Source organism: Oryctolagus cuniculus, chromosome 9 (genome assembly GCF_964237555.1).
Source record: "Oryctolagus cuniculus chromosome 9, mOryCun1.1, whole genome shotgun sequence".
NCBI lineage: Eukaryota > Metazoa > Chordata > Mammalia > Lagomorpha > Leporidae > Oryctolagus > Oryctolagus cuniculus.
Genome location: NC_091440.1, coordinates 60,507,468 through 60,524,373, shown reverse-complemented (window position 1 = coordinate 60,524,373; position 16,906 = coordinate 60,507,468). Strand labels below are relative to the sequence as shown.

Sequence of the window (16,906 nt, the reverse complement as noted above, 5' to 3'; positions counted from 1 at the left end):
ACAGAAAGACAGAAAGACAGAAAGAACAGAAATCAATCCAAACATCTACACAATCAACTTAAACTTGACCAAGTAGCTAAAAGCAATCCCTGGAGCAAGGACAGTCTCTTCAACAATGGTGCTGGGAACTCTGGATTTCCACATGCAGAAGTATGAAGCAAGACCCTTACACCTTACAAAAAAAAAACACTCAAAATGGAGTAAAGACCTAAATCTATGACCTGATACCATCAAATTATTAGAGAACATTGGGGAAACCCTGCAAGACATTAGCACAGGCAAAGCGTTCTTGGAAAAGACACCAGAGGCACAGGGAGTCAAAGCCAAAATTAACGAATGGGATTACGCCAAATTGAGAAGTTTCTGTCCGTCAAAATAAGCACTCAGGAAAGTGAAGAGGCAACCAACAAAATGGGAAAAATATTTGCAACTGATGAAGGATTAATAACTATGCAACTGATAAAGAATTAATAACCAGAATATACAAAGAAATCAAGAAACTCAACAACAAAACAAACAACCTAGTTAATAGATGGGCCAGCAACTTAAAAAAGATGTTTTTTAAAAGGGGAAATCCAAATGGCACACAGACATGAAAAAATGCTCAGGATCACTAGGCATCAGAGAAATGCAAATCAAAACCACAAAGAGGTTTCACCTTAACCCAGTTAGAATGGCTTTCATACAGAAATCAACAACAAATGCTGGCAAGAATGTGGGGAAAAAGGCACACTAATCCACTGTTGGTGGGAATGTAAACTGGTAAAAGCCACTATGGAAGACAATATGGAGATACCTTAGAAATCTGAATATAGACCTACCATATGACCCAGCCATCCCACTCCTGAGAATTCACCCAAGGGAAATGAAGTCAGTAAACAAGAGTTCTCTGCACCCCCATGTTTACTGCAGCTCTAGTCACAATAATTAAGACGTGGAATCACACTAAATGTCAACCGAAGACTGGACAAAGAAATTATGGGATAGGTACACTATGGAATACCTCATAGAAGTTAAAAAAAAAATGAAATCCAGTCATTTGCAACAAAATGGATGAATCTGAAAATCATCATACTCATTGAAATAAACCAGTCCCAAAGGGACAAATACCATATGTTCTCCCTGATCTGTGATAATTGATAGAGCACCTAAAACAAAATCTGTAGAAGTTCAATTGACACTTCAAGAAAGGATGACTTGAGCTGCCCTTGTCTTGTCTGCCGAGGAACAGTTTCATTTTTTCAACTTTTTTTTTCTTCAGACTATTTGCTGAACTCTACTTAACACAGTTAATCGTATATGTATAAAGTCAACTTTAAATAAAACTTGGTAAACAGTAGGAGTGGGAATAGAGGGATGAGGAAGTCTGTAACTGTAAAGCTGCATAGTTCTGCATATATTCCTACAGACTTACTTCTAAGGGTACGATTTAAAAACTTGTCATGGGACTCCACATCCCATTAAACTGTGGTAAAAATGCCATTTTAATTGTTAAAGTGATCACACTAAGTGTTAAAGTGAGCATACAAATAGGACAAAGCCCATGAGAGCATTTCAGGCATGAAGACACTGTAGCAAAAAATGTTCCACATGGAGGATCTCTATGACAGATGCCAGTGGAAATAAGCAGCCATCAAAGAAGTATGTGCTTTTCTCTCAGGGAGGAGAGAACTTGCACTTTGATTATTGCCTTGTCCAAATACTGACGGAGTTTGTGGATTCAAAAGGCTTTCATAGCCTAGGCAGCTCACGTCAAGAGCCTTGGGTGATCACTGATGTCATACGTAAGTATTGAATGTTAAACTGACAACAGGAGTCACCGTGCACTGACTCCCCATGCAGGACCTCTGTCCTCAATGAGTTGTATTGAGAGTTGACTATAAAACTACTTCTCAAACAGTTGTATGTATCTATGTGTGAGCAAATTGTTGAAATTTTTACTTAATGTAGAGTTGGTCTTCTGTGTACAAAGTTAACTGAAAATGAATCTTAATGGAGAATTAGATTAGACTGGCAAGGGGAGAGGGAGGAAGAGCAGTGGCAATGTGGGTGGGAGGGTTGGTATGGTGGGAAGAATAACTATATCCCTAAAGTTGTGCTTTCATTTTTTTTTTTAAGATTTATTTATTTATTTAAAAGGCAGAGTTAGAGAGGCAGAGGCAGAAAGAGAGGTTTTCCATCCCCAGTTGGCTGCAATGGCCGGAGCGGTGCCAATCCAAAGCCAGGAGCCAGAAGCTTCCTCCAAGTCTCCCATGCGGGTACAGGGGTCCAAGGACTTGGCCCATCCTCTACTGCTACCCCAGTCCATAGCAGAGAGCTGGATCAGAAGAGGAGCAGCCAGGACTAGAACCGGCGCCCATATGGGATGCCAGCGCTTCAGGCCAGGGCGTTAACCTGCTGCGCCACAGCACTGGCCCCTAAAGTTGAGCTTTTGAAATTTTTATTCCTTAAAATAAAAAAGGGTGGGGGGGACAACTTAGGCCAACTTCCTCTCTCTCAAACTCTCTACCTAGGCCCTCCTGACTTTGGCCTGCTTGATCTGCCTAGAGGCTGTTCACTACCTCCTCTTCTTGGCCTCAATCATCAGGAAGGGGCTGGGAGAGAAGTGGGGACAAGGTTGCATTTGTTCACATACAAGAAGGCACAGCACCTGGTTTCAGTTGGCCCTCCCTATTAAAGGATGCCAGGAGTCTCATTTTCCCGACCTCCTTAGTCTCCATTTTGAAGAGATACTCAGAAAAACCTGTTCTAACAGCATATGACTGGGTTTTTTTGTTTTTAACACCAACCAGACTCTGAAAGGCCATGTTTTCCAATCTCTCTCTTAAGTTTTCTCCTATACTGACAACCGTGGGCACTCTGGCTGCTCTGATTCAAAGAGTTCACATTTTCTTGTTTGCTGAATTATAGAAGTTTCTCTGCCCACCTATTTAAGATTCTTCTGTTGCATAATCATCAATATATGCTTGTTAAAGGAGAGTTCTCCAAATGAATGCCATTGCCCTAAAAAGTATAAAGGTCTGTAAAACCTTGTTATACTTTCTAAGACACTACAAACTTAGTTGTTGTAATCATAACTAATTTAAATCCTTTGCCATTTGCAATGTGATTTTCAAAATATTTATGTTATATCTTAACAAAGCATTGTTGGTAATATCCTTAAGTGTCTTCTAGGCTAAACATTTTCCAAGACTCCCAGGCTTTGCAATACTTTGGTAAACTCTAACTGTATAAAAATTATTTACCTATTTCCCACCTGGATACAAAACCTGCTTTAATGTTTTCAAAACTCAGAAACTGCTATTAAAGTAACTATGGGTTAAAATTCTGTATGTTCCTTTAAAAATTATTTAAAGATTTATTTCATTCATAAGTCAGAATTACAGTTAGGCAGAGACAGAGACACACAGAGAATCGTCCATCTGCTGGTTCACCTCCCATATGGCCGCAACACAAGGGCTTTCAGGAGACAGTTTTTCTCATGTCTCCCACCTGGGTTCAGCGACCCAGGCACATTAGCAGGGAACTGGATTGGAAGTGGAGCAGCTGGCAACTGAACTGGTGCCCATATAGGATGTCGGCACTGCAGACAGCAGCATTGGCCCCAAAAGATATTTTTCTTAATTTAGAGGTGGTTAAGGATTGTTTAGTATAAGAACTGAAGGAACCAGTACATAGGAAAGAAAGTTGTGGAGAAAGGTATGAGTATCAGAGTACATTCTCAGTTATAGAAGATTAAGTGAAATTTTGGATATTAAGAATTTTTTGATAGAAACTAAAGGAACAACCATGGTTTGGAAGTTGAATTCTGGGTAAGATTGGTTTGATGACATTAGAAGGATATTATTTACAAACTTAGGTCTTCTAAAAGAGAGCAGGATTACCAGATTCTCTACCTCTTTGCCATATGATGTATTTACCTGTCCTCAGTGATGGATTCATATGCTGTAATCACTTGCTATCCTTTTCAGTCAAGGTTTTCCTGTGTTTAATAACTGGCCTAGGTAATAAAGTTTAATGTATCACAAGTTTCATGTGTTTTTTGTTGCCCTTATTGCATTTAATTGCTTTAAAAATTTAAATCTTGGTGCAAGTGCTGTGGTGTAGTGGGTTAAGGCACCACCTGCAGAACTGGCATCCTACATGAGTGCCAGTTCAATTGCTGGCTGCTCCACTTCCAATCCAGCTCCCTGCTAATGTGCCAGGAAAGCAGTGGAGGATGGCCCAAATCCTTGGGCCCCTACACCCACAGAAGAGACCAGGAAGAAGTTCCTGGATCCTGGCTTTGGTTTGGACCAGCTCCAGCCATTGTGGCCATTTGGGGAGTGAACCAGTAGATGGAAGATCTATCTCTCCTTCTCTCTCTATAACTTTGCCTTTCAAATAAAACAAATCTTTTTTTAAAAAATTAAATCTTAATGGAGTTAACTTTATCTGATTTGAACTGGTCCACAGCTTGTTTCAGATGCTCAGATTTAACTTGCTTTGCCCAAATGGTTTAAACCTCTGAAAATTCTTTCACATTTACAGCTCCAAAACTGAGTCTCTGACATTGAGACTTCCAGCTGGATCCCTGGAACTCGCTGCTGTCCCTCAATGATGCCCCCTTTCAGCATGAAGTAGCCACAGTGGTCATTACCCCCATATCCCTAACAGTAGTTAGGGTCCACTCCTCTGGGGGGATGGAATTTGAGGAAATAGGCAACTAAGTGAGGTCCCTGCAGGAATGAGAAGAGAGGGAAATTTCTAAGAATGTACAAAATGCAGACAAGCACTGTAGCATAGCTGCAGCACCAGCATCCCAGTCAACAGTTCGTGTCCCAGGTACTCCACTTCTGATCCAGCTCCCTGCTAAAGGCCTGGAAAAGCATCAGAAGATGGCCCAAGCGTTGGGGCCCCTGCACCCACGTGAGAGACCTGAAAGAAGCTCTTGGCTCTAGCCTGAACCAGCTCTGGCCACTATGGCCATTTGGGGAGTGAACCAGAGGATGGAAGATTTCTGTCTTTGCCTCTCCCTCTCTCAGCCTGTCAGATAAATAAGTCCATCTTTAAAAAAAAATGTACAAAATGCATGTTTCTCCCCAAAAGCTACTTCTAACAATACAAAAGTGCTGATCCCACTCTAATGAATTTCTAGTTTTATCATGAGAAAAGAAAGAAGTTACCCATCCCACCCTTCTGATGGCTTTATCATGAGGAGGCTTGACTTGATCACAATACAGGCCGTCTGATGAGTTTTGTCCATACCCTTTGATTGATTCTTCCCCAAATTGTGCTTAAAACACTCTACTTCATGCCAGCCCAGAATATTATATCCTGCAAAGCTATCATTTGTGAATGAAGGTGAAATAAAGACTTTTCATTGCAAACAGAAATTGAAAGAATTTGTTGCCACTCGTCCAGCCCTGCAAAAGATGCTTAAAGATGTGTTACACACAGAAACACAGAAACACGGTCATCAATATGAAAGAAGGTAAAGGAAGGAAACCAAGGAAGGAAACCTCACAGCAAAAGATCACAGGGAATTCAAAGCATATATTAGAACTTATCTTTGGCAAATGGCAGGGCAAAGTTACCACTTATCATTAGTCACTTTGAACGTGAATGGCCTGAACTGTCCAGTTAAAAGACACCGATTGGCTGATTGGGTTAAGGAACAAAACCCATCTATTTGCTGCTTACAAGAAACACATCTTTCCAACAAAGATCCATATAGACTGAAAGTGAAAGGCTGGAAAAAGATATACCACGCCAACAGAAATGAAAAAAGAGCGGGCGTAGCCATCTTAATATCGGACAACATAAACTTTACCACAAAAACTGTTAAGAGAGACAAAGAGGGACACTATATCATGATTAAGGGATCAATTCAACAGGAAGATATAACAATTATCAATGTATATGCACCTAACTACAGGGCACCAGTTTATCTAAAAGATTTATTAACGGACTTAAAGGGAGACTTAGACCCCAATACAGTAGTACTGGGGGACTTCAATACTCCACTCTCAGAAATAGACAGATCATCCGGTCAGAAGATCAACAAGGATACAGTAGATTTAAACGACACTATAGCCCAAATGGATCTAACAGATATATACAGAACTTTCAATCCTACAGCTAAAGATTTTACATTCTTCTCAGCAGTACATGGAAGCTTCTCTAGGATTGACCACATACTAGGCCATAAAGCAAGTCTCAGCAAATTCAAAAGAATTAGAATCATACCATGCAGCTTCTCAGACCATAAAGGAATGAAGTTGGAAATTAGTAACTCAGGAATCCCTAGAGCATACGCAAACACATGGAGATTGAACAACATGCTCCTGAATGAACAATGGGTCATAGAAGAAATCAAAAGAGAAATCAAAAACTTTCTGGAAGTAAATGAGGATAACAGCACAACATACCAAAACTTATGGGACGCAGCAAAAGCAGTGTTAAGAGGAAAGTTTATATCAATAGGTGCCTACATCAAGAAATTGGAAAGACACCAAATAGATGAGCTTTCAATTCACCTCAAGGATCTAGAAAACCTACAGCAAATCAGACCCAAATCTAGTAGGAGAAGAGAAATAATTAAAATCAGAGAAGAAATCAACAGGATTGAATCAAGAAAAACATTACAAAAAATCAGCCAAACGAAGAGCTGGTTTTTTGAAAAAATAAACAAAATTGACACCCCGTTGGCCCAACTAACTAAAAAAAGAAAAGACCCAAATCAATAAAATCAGAGATGAAAAAGGAAATGTAACAACAGACACCACAGAAATAAAAAGAATCATCAGAAATTACTACAAGGACTTGTATGCCAGCAAACAGGGAAACCTATCAGAAATGGATAGATTCCTGGACACACGCAACCTGCCTAAATTGAACCAGGAAGACATCGAAAACCTAAACAGACCCATAACTGAGACAGAAATTGAAACAGTAATAAAGGCCCTCCCAACAAAGAAAAGCCCAGGACCAGATGGATTCACTGCTGAATTCTACCAGACGTTTAAAGAAGAACTAACTCCAATTCTTCTCAAACTATTCAGAACAATCGAAGAAGAGGGAGTCCTCCCAAATTCTTTCTATGAAGCCAGCATCACCTTAATTCCTAAGCCAGAGAAAGATGCAGCACTGAAAGAGAATTACAGACCAATATCCCTGATGAACATAGATGCAAAAATCCTCAATAAAATTCTCGCCAATAGAATGCAACAACACATCAGAAAGATCATCCACCCAGACCAAGTGGGATTTATCCCTGGTATGCAGGGATGGTTTAATGTGCGCAAGACAATCAATGTGATACACCACATTAACAGACTGCAGAAGAAAAACCATATGATTATCTCAATAGATGCCGAGAAAGCATTTGATAAAATACAACACCCGTTCATGATGAAAACTCTAAGCAAACTGGGTTTGGAAGGAACATTCCTCAATACAATCAAAGCAATCTATGAAAAACCCACAGCCAACATCCTATTGAATGGGGAAAAGTTGGAAGCATTTCCACTGAGATCTGGAACCAGACAGGGATGCCCACTCTCACCACTGCTATTCAATATAGTTCTGGAGGTTCTAGCCAGAGCTATTAGGCAAGAAAAAGAAATTAAAGGGATACAAATTGGGAAGGAAGAACTCAAACTATCCCTCTTTGCAGATGACATGATTCTGTATTTAGGGGACCCAAAGAACTCCACTAAGAGACTACTGGAACTCATAGAAGATTTTGGCAAAGTAGCAGGGTATAAAATCAATGCACAAAAATCAACAGCCTTTGTATACACAGACAATGCCATGGCTGAGGAAGAACTTCTAAGATCAATCCCATTCACAATAGCTACAAAAACAATCAATACCTTGGAATAAACTTAACCAAAGACGTTAAAGATCTCTACGATGAAAATTACAAAACCTTAAAGAAAGAAATAGAAGAGGATACCAAGAAATGGAAAAATCTTCCATGCTCATGGATTGGAAGAATCAATATCATCAAAATGTCCATTCTCCCAAAAGCAATTTACAGATTCAATGCAATACCAATCAAGATACCGAAGACCTTCTTCTCAGATCTGGAAAAAATGGTGCTGAAATTTATATGGAGGCACAAGAGACCTCGAATAGCTAAAGCAATCTTGTACAACAAAAACAAAGCCGGAGGCATCACAATACCAGATTTCAGGACATACTACAGGGCAGTTGTAATCAAAACAGCATGGTACTGGTACAGAAACAGATGGATAGACCAATGGAACAGAATTGAAACACCAGAAATCAACCCAAACATCTACAGCCAACTTATATTTGATCAAGGATCTAAAACTAATTCCTGGAGCAAGGACAGTCTATTCAATAAATGGTGCTGGGAAAATTGGATTTCCACGTGCAGAATCATGAAGCAAGACCCCTACCTTACACCTTACACAAAAATCCACTCAACATGGATTAAAGACCTAAATCTACGACCTGACACCATCAAGTTACTAGAGAACATTGGAGAAACCCTTCAAGATATTGGCACAGGCAAAGAATTTCTGGAAAAGACCCGGGAGGCACAGGCAGTCAAAGCCAAAATCAACTATTGGGATTGCATCAAATTGAGAAGTTTCTGTACTGCAAAAGAAACAGTCAGGAGAGTGAAGAGACAACCGACAGAATGGGAAAAAATATTTGCAAACTATGCAACAGATAAAGGGTTAATAACCAGAATCTACAAAGAGATCAAGAAACTCCACAAAAACAAAACCAACAACCCACTTAAGAGATGGGCCAAGGACCTCAATAGACATTTTTCAAAAGAGGAAATCCAAATGGCCAACAGGCACATGAAAAAATGTTCAAGGTCATTAGCAATCAGGGAAATGCAAATCAAAACCACAATGAGGTTTCACCTCACCCCGGTTAGAATGGCTCACATGCAGAAATCTACCAACAACAGATGCTGGCGAGGATGTGGGGAAAAAGGGACACTAACCCACTGTTGGTGGGAATGCAAACTGGTCAAGCCACTATGGAAGTCAGTCTGGAGATTCCTCAGAAACCTGAAGATAACCCTACCGTTCGACCCAGCCATCCCACTCCTTGGAATTTACCCAAAGGAATTTAAATTGGCAAATAAAAAAGAGGTCTGCACCCTAATGTTTATTGCAGCTCAATTCACAATAGCTAAGACCTGGAACCAACCTAAATGCCCATCAACGATAGACTGGATAAAGAAATTATGGGATATGTACTCTTTAGAATACTATACCGCAGTAAGAAACAACGAAATCCAGTCATTTGCAACAAAATGGAGGAATCTGGAACACATCATGCTGAGTGAAATAAGCCAGTCCCAAAGGGACAAATACCATATGTTCTCCCTGATCGGTGACGACTGACTGAAAACCAAGAGGGAAACCTGTTGGAGTGAGGTGGACACTATGGGAAATGGTGGCTTGATCAGCATAGCCCTGACTGTTAATGAACAACTTAATACATTATCCCTCTTAGTAGTTTTTTTATCTGTTCTACTTAATATGACTGGTTTAGATCTGTAATTGATGCACAGTTATTCTTAAGTGTTGAAAATTAACTGAAATGTGATCCCTGTTGAACATGGTGGTGGGAATGGGAGAGGGAAGAGATGTATAATTTGGGACATGCTCAGGCTGACTTGCCCCAAGTGGTGGAGTTGGAAGCATACCAGGGGATTCCAATTCAATCCCATCGAGGTGGCATGTACCAATGCCATCTCACTGTTCCAGGTGATCAGTTTCAGTTCACAGTTGGTCATGGTGAAGGGACTGGGAGTCAAAGGGAGCACATAGACAAGTCTAGTACCTGCTAACGCTAACTGATGGAGTAAATAAAGGGGAGAGTGATCCAACATGGGAAGTGAGATACTCAGCAGACTCATAGAATGGCAGATGCCCTAAATAGCACTCTGGCCTCAGAATCAGCCCTAAAGGCATTCGGAGCTGGCTGAAGAGCTCATGAGAGTATTTCAGGCATGGAAAGCCAAGACACTCTGGCAAAAGATCTCTGCGAGTGAGATCCCAGTGGAAAGAACAGGTCATCAAAGAAGGAGGTACCTTTCTCTGAAGGGAGGAGAGAACCTCCACTTTGACTATGACCTTGTCTAAACAAGGTAAGAGTCGGAGAACTCAGAGGGCTTCCATAGCCTTGGAAACTCATGACTGGAGCATAGGGAGATTACTGATGCCATAGACAGGAGTGTCAATTGGTAAAATCAACAAGGAGTCACTGTGCACTTACTCCTCATGTAGGATCTCTATCCTTAATGTGCTGTACATTGAGATTTAATGCTATAACGAGTACTCAAACAATATATTTCACTTTGTGTTTCTATGGGGGTGCAAACTGTTGAAATCCTTACTTAATGCATACTAAACTGATCCTCTGTAAAAAAAAAAAAAAAAAAAAAAAGAAATTATCAATTCCCAACTTGACTCTCACTGGGATTAAACATGACAATAGGTCTGCTCTGATTTCATCATCATTTAAAAAAAATCATCTATTATTTTTCACTTTATGTTTCTGTGTGGGAGCAAACTGTTGAAATCCATACTTAATGTATACTAAGCTGATCTTCTGTATATTAAGATAATCGAAAATGAATCTTGATGTGAATGGAAGGGGAGAGGGAGTGGGAAAGGGGAGGGTTGTGGGTGGGAGGGACGGTATGGGGGGGAAGCCATTGTAATCCATAAGTCGTACTTTGGAAAATTATATGCATTAAATAAAAGTTTAAAAAAAAATTAAAAAAAAAAAAAAACACTCTACTTCAGTCAGTTTCTTGGGTCTGCCCCTTTTGGAGCCCCCCCTCCTGGCTATAGCTGCATGATGTTTTGGACTTAAATAAATCCTGCTTTGCCAAACTAGCATTTTATCTTCCTGTGAGAATTCACGTCTGAATTCCTCTTCTTGGTCAACTGTCTTGGGTCTGTTCAGATGACACTGGCAAATTTGATTTAAAAAATAACGTACTAGCCGGCGCCGTGGCTCAATAGGCTAATCCTCCACCTTGCGGCGCCGGCACACCGGGTTCTAGTCCCGGTTGGGGCGCCGGATTCTGTCCCGGTTGCCCCTCTTCCAGGCCAGCTCTCTGCTATGGCCAGGGAGTGCAGTGGAGGATGGCCCAGGTGCTTGGGCCCTGCACCCCATGGGAGACCAGGAAAAGCACCTGGCTCCTGGCTCCTGCCAGGATCAGCGCGGTGCGCCGGCTGCAGCGGCGGCCATTGGAGGGTGAACCAACGGCAAAGGAAGACCTTTCTCTCTCTGTCTCTCTCTCTCACTGTCCACTCTGCCTGTCAAAAAAAAAAAAAAAAAAAAAAAAAAAAAAAAAAAAACGTACTGAGGCTGACGCTGTGGCATATAAGCAGCTTCCTGTGACGCCAGCATCCCATATGGGCGGCAATTCAAGTCCCAGCTGTTCCACTTCCAATCCAGCTCCTTGCTTATGTGCATGTGAAAGCAGCGGAAGCTGGCCCAAGTGCTTGGGCATGTGGGAGACCCACAGGAAGCTCCTGTCTCCTGGCTTTGGAATGGTACAGCCCCAGCCATGTGGCCATTTGGGGAGTAAACCAGTCCAAGGAAGATCTGTCTGTCTCTCCCTAACTCTGCCTTTTAAATAAATAAGTCTTTAAGAAAAAGAGACAATAGACAATGTACTCAACTCTCATTTCCCCATAACACAGAAAGCCTCTTCTCCCATTAAACTGTTAGTGAGACTGTGCAACTATGAGTGTGTGAGTAAGCTATTTATGTGCTGATAGAGGACATCTTCAAATACAGAGGTAAGTAAAAAGAAAATGCAGATGCAGAACAATCCACGTTATCACTTTCATTTAAAAGGGGGGGGGGGTGCGTGAGAGGGCAGTAAAAAGGGAAGCTGTACATCAACCTCTCACACATTTTTGCTTGTATATACACAACATGTTTTTGGAAGAATACACCATCAACTGATAATAACTGCTGTCTCAAGGAAAGTGAATTTGGTGGACAGAGGAGAGTAAAAAGAATTCACTTATAACCCCTTTTGGACCCATTGTTACCCTATGATACTATCTAAGCAAGAAGCCTGCACACAGCTGCTCAACTGTTCAGTCACACACCGTATCCCAAAATTACTTCCTATTTAACCATTTCATAATTTTCTTAAGATATACAAAAAAAACCTTTCCAAAAAATAAACTGGCTCCCTTCCTCCTAGTTATTTCATAGTAATTCTTTAGCACCTACTAGACTTTATTTAAAGGAAAAAAGACCAATCATTCCAAGTTTATTTAGCATTAAGTTCACAAAACAGGTTATCTCACTGCATAGATATACTTAATTAATCTCTAGATGTATACTCTAGGTGTTCTAGGACCAGCACAGTGGCATACCTGGTGGGTAAAGCCACCTATACTGCCAGCATTCCATATGGGCACTGCTTCGAATCCTGGCTGCTCTACTTCCCATCTAGCTTTCTGTCATGGCGTGGGATGGTCCACGCGAAGATAGTCCAAATTCTTGGGCTCCTGCAGCCACATGGGAGACCAGGAAGAAGATCCAGGCTCCTGGCTTCAGATTGGCCCAGCTCCAGCAATTGTGGCCATTTGGGGAGTGAATCAGCAGATGGTAGATGGTAGATGTCGATCTCTCTTGCTCTTGCTCTTGCTTCTCTCTCTCTCTGCCTCTGTAATTCTGCCTTTCAAATAATTAATCTTTTTTTAAAAAGATGCCCCCCCCCCAAAATCCATTACTAAATTGATCAGCATAAACATCAAGATAACACTGTTTCTGATTCACTGGAAATTTATTTAAATAATGGATCAAGTTGAATTAGCACTCTATGCTGTCTCCTGACCTCTCTCCACCCCTTTGTCTATGAAGAATAATTAACTAGTTATTTTGAAAAGTAGCTTTAAGGGCTGGCGCTGTGGCGCAGTGGGTTAATGCCCTGAGACCCAGCTGCTCCACTTCTGATCGAGCTCTCTGCTATGGCCTGGGAAAGCAGTAAAAGATGACCCAAGCCCTTGGGCCCTGCACCCACGTGGGAAACCCGGAAGAAGCTCCTGGCTTCGGATCAGCGCAGCTCTGGCCATTGCGGCCAACTGGAGAGTGAGCCATAGGATGGAAGCTCTCTCTTTGCCTCTCCGCCTCTCCTCTCTCTGTGTAACTCTTTCAAACAAATAAATAACTTTTTCTTTAAAAAAAAAAAAAAAAAAAAAGGAAAGAAAAGTAGCTCGAATCACTGCATTTTTTTTCCACAGTATTTAATGCTTTATAGTATACAGAATTTCCCCAGGATTTCTACTATGTTTACTGCTCTGTATTACAGCTTTTTTTTTAAAAAAGATTTACTTTTATTTATTTATTTGAAAGGCAGAGTTACAGAGAAGCAGAGAGAGAGTGCGAGAGAGGTCTTCCATTTGTTGGTTCACTTCCCAGATGGCCACATCGACCAGAGCTGTGCTGATCCAAACCCAGGAGTCCGAAGGCATTTCCAGGCCTCCCACGCGGGTGCAGAGGCCCAAGGACTTCAGCCATCTTCTACTGCTTTCCCAGGCCAGAGAGCTGGATCAGAAGTGGAGCAGCTAGGACTCAAATCAGTACCCATATGGGATGCCGGCACTGCAGATGGCGGCTTTACCCCCTACACCTCAGTGCTGGCCCCTATTACAGCCTTTTAAATCTAAAAATGGGAAAGACCTTTTAAAAGCTTTGATATTGGGACTGGCCCCATGGCAGAGCAGGTTAAGATGCTGCCTATGATGCCAGCATCCCATGAGCGCATATCTAACATGATTTCCGGCTGCTCCAGGCTGCTCCACTTCGGATCCAGCTTCCTGCTAATGCACCTGGCAAAGTAGCAGAAGATGGCTCAAATACTTGGGCCCCTGCCACCCCATGGGAGACCTGAATGCAGTTCCAGGCTCCTGCTTTGACTTGGCTCAGCACTATCTCTTGTGGCTATCTGCGGAGTGAACCAGCAAGATGAAAGATCTGTATCTCCCTCTCTTTTTCTGTAACTCAACCTTTCAAATACATAGAAATAAATCTTAAAAAAACACATTTTTGGTACAAATTTTGCAACCTATGCAGTGTTTTCATAATAAGCATTTCTATGAATTTCTGATAACATATCATGTGAATATTTCAAAAAAGCTACTTTTAAAAGGAGAAAGAAAAGGAGTAATTAAAGAACACAATGAGCCTAAGTATCTTCCATACAACATTTTTATCAGTAAAATGCTCTTCCCTGTACAGTATATTCCATCTTGAAAATTCACACTACACATGAGGAGGGCTTCAAAAAGTTCATGGAAGGGACTGGTATTGTGGCAGTGTTTAAGCTGCCATTTGAGGCAGACATCCCATGGGAGTGTCAATTCAAGTCTCAGCCGCTCGGCTTCCCATCCGGCTGTTAATATAATAGCCTAGGAAAGTATACTGAAGAGATGGCCCAAGTACTTGGGCACCTGCCATCCCTGTAGAAAACCCAGATGAAGCTCCTGGCTTCTTTGGCCTGGTTCAGCACCAGCCACTGAGGCCATCTGGTGAATGAACCAGCAGATTTAAGATTTCTGTCTGTCCCTGTGTAACTCTGCCTTTCAAATATATAAATAAATCTTTTAAAAAAAATTCATAGAAAACTAGTATTAGGAAAAAATTGTGTATGCATAGATTTCAAATTTTGTGGACCAAAATAAACTTAGCATTTAATTCTATTACCCATGAACTCTTTGACATACTTATGTGTATCAAAAAGCTCTGCAGAAACCTGACAGCTGTGTTTCTAGAGTTTTCTAAACTTTCTTTAATAATATCCCAGCACACTTTTACCCTGCCTACCAAATCTATTGTCCTAGAAAGTTTTACGGAAATATGCTCTCTGAAGTCTAAGAATCAGAAAAATACAAGTCATCACCTGTGGAAATGAAATCAGCAGAAAATCAATTTTTCAAGTGAATTCCTAGGATGGGCATTTGGCACAATGGTTAAGATGATTGATACTTGGGACGGTGACACCCCATTTAAGAATACCTGGGCTTGGGGCCCAGCGCTGTGGTGTAGCAGGTAAAGCCATCACCTACAGTGCTGGCATCACATATGGATGCCAGTTTGAGTCCTGGCTGCTCCACTTCCAGCTCACTGCTATAGCCTGGGAAGGCAGTCAAAGACAGTCCAAGTGCTAGGGCCCCTGAACCCACATGGGAGAGCTGGAATGGGTTCTGGGTTTTGGCTTCAGCCTGGCCCAGCCCTGGCTGTTATGGGCATTTGGTGAGTGAACCAATGGATGGAAGATTTGTCTACATGCCTTTGAAATACATAAAATAAACTTAAAATGAATTCCTAGCTACTATATAATTCAACACATCTCTAAGACAGATTTCATATATTTTTCAAGAGAATGAGGGGCCAGTACTGTGGCACAATAGGTTAATCCTCTGCCTGTGGCACCAGCATCCCATATGGGTGCCAGTTCTGGTCCCAGCTGCTCTGCTTCAGATCCAGCTCTCTGCTATGGCCTAGGAAAGCAGTGGAAGCCAAAGCACCTGATCCCCTGCATCTACATGGGAGACCCGAGGAAAGCCTCCTGGCTCCGTATTGGCCCAGCTCCAGCCATTGTAGCCATTTGGAGAGTGAACCAGCAGATGGAGGACCTTTCTCTGTCTCTCCCTCTCACTGTCTTTAACTCAAATAAATAAATTAGCTCTTTAAAAAAGAAAAGGCCGGTGCCGTGGCTCACTAGGCTAATCCTCCGCCTAGCGGCGCCGGCACACCGGGTTCTAGTCCCGGTCGGGGCGCCGGATTCTGTCCCGGTTGCCCCTCTTCCAGGCCAGCTCTCTGCTGTGGCCAGGGAGTGCAGTGGAGGATGGCCCAGGTGCTTGGGCCCTGCACCCCATGGGAGACCAGGAAAAGCACCTGGCTCCTGGCTCCTGCCATCGGATCAGCACGGTGCACTGGCCACAGCGCGCCGGCCGCGGCGGCCATTGGAGTGTGAACCAACGGCAAAGGAAGACCTTTCTCTCTGTCTCTCTCTCTCTCACTGTCCACTCTGCCTGTCAAAAAAAAAAAAAAAACTCTTTGAAAAACCTTATCATAAATCTTATGATAAAAATAAAACTTATAACCCAATGATCTGAACAAGCATTAGAGGGGCCAGTGTTGTGGCATAGGAGGTAAAGCAGCCTGCTGTGATACCAGCATCCTGTATGGGCACCTTCCAATCCAACTCCCTGATAATGGCCTAGGAAAAGCAGTAGAAGATGGCCCAAGTGTTTGGGCCCCCGTAACCCACGTGGGAGACCTGGATGAAGCTCCTGGCTCCTAGCTTTGGCCTGGCTCAGTTCTGCCTGTTGCGGCAATCTGGAGAGTGAACCAGCAGGTGGAAGATCTCACTTTTTCTGTCTCTCCCTCTCTAACTCTTTCAAATAAAGCTTTTTTTTTTTTAAGATTTATTTATTTATTTATTTGACAGAGTTACAGACAGTGAGAGAGAGAGACAGAGAGAAAGGTCTTCCTTTCATTGGTTCACTCTCCAAATGGCTGCAACGGCCAGAGCTGCGCTGATCCGAAGCCAGGAGCCGGGTGCTTCTTCCTGGTCTCCCATGCGGGTGCAGAGGCCCAAGCACTTGGGCCATCTTCTACTACTTTCCCAGGGCACCACAGAGAGCTGGACTAGAAGAGGAGCAACTGGGACTAGAAGCAGCGCCCATATGGCATGCCGGTGCCACAGATGGAAGATTAACCTAGGGCACCACAGCACCAGCCCCATCAAATAAATCAATCTTTAAAAATAAACAAATGAAAAAGTATTAGAAAATCTATTCAACCTCACTTACACTCTCTGGAATACAGATTTTTTTTAAAGATTTTATTAGCTTTCTGCAGTCTGAATTGTATCAAAGTAAATGTC

General features: G+C 42.1%; 1 protein-coding gene across 8 annotated transcripts in view; it reads right to left on the bottom strand.

Moving 5' to 3' along the window:
- The window catches only part of NAA16 (N-alpha-acetyltransferase 16, NatA auxiliary subunit), an 85,838-nt gene that overhangs the window by 35,510 nt on the left and 33,422 nt on the right, over nt 1-16,906 (bottom strand). The gene's annotated exons all lie outside the window — the stretch shown is intronic.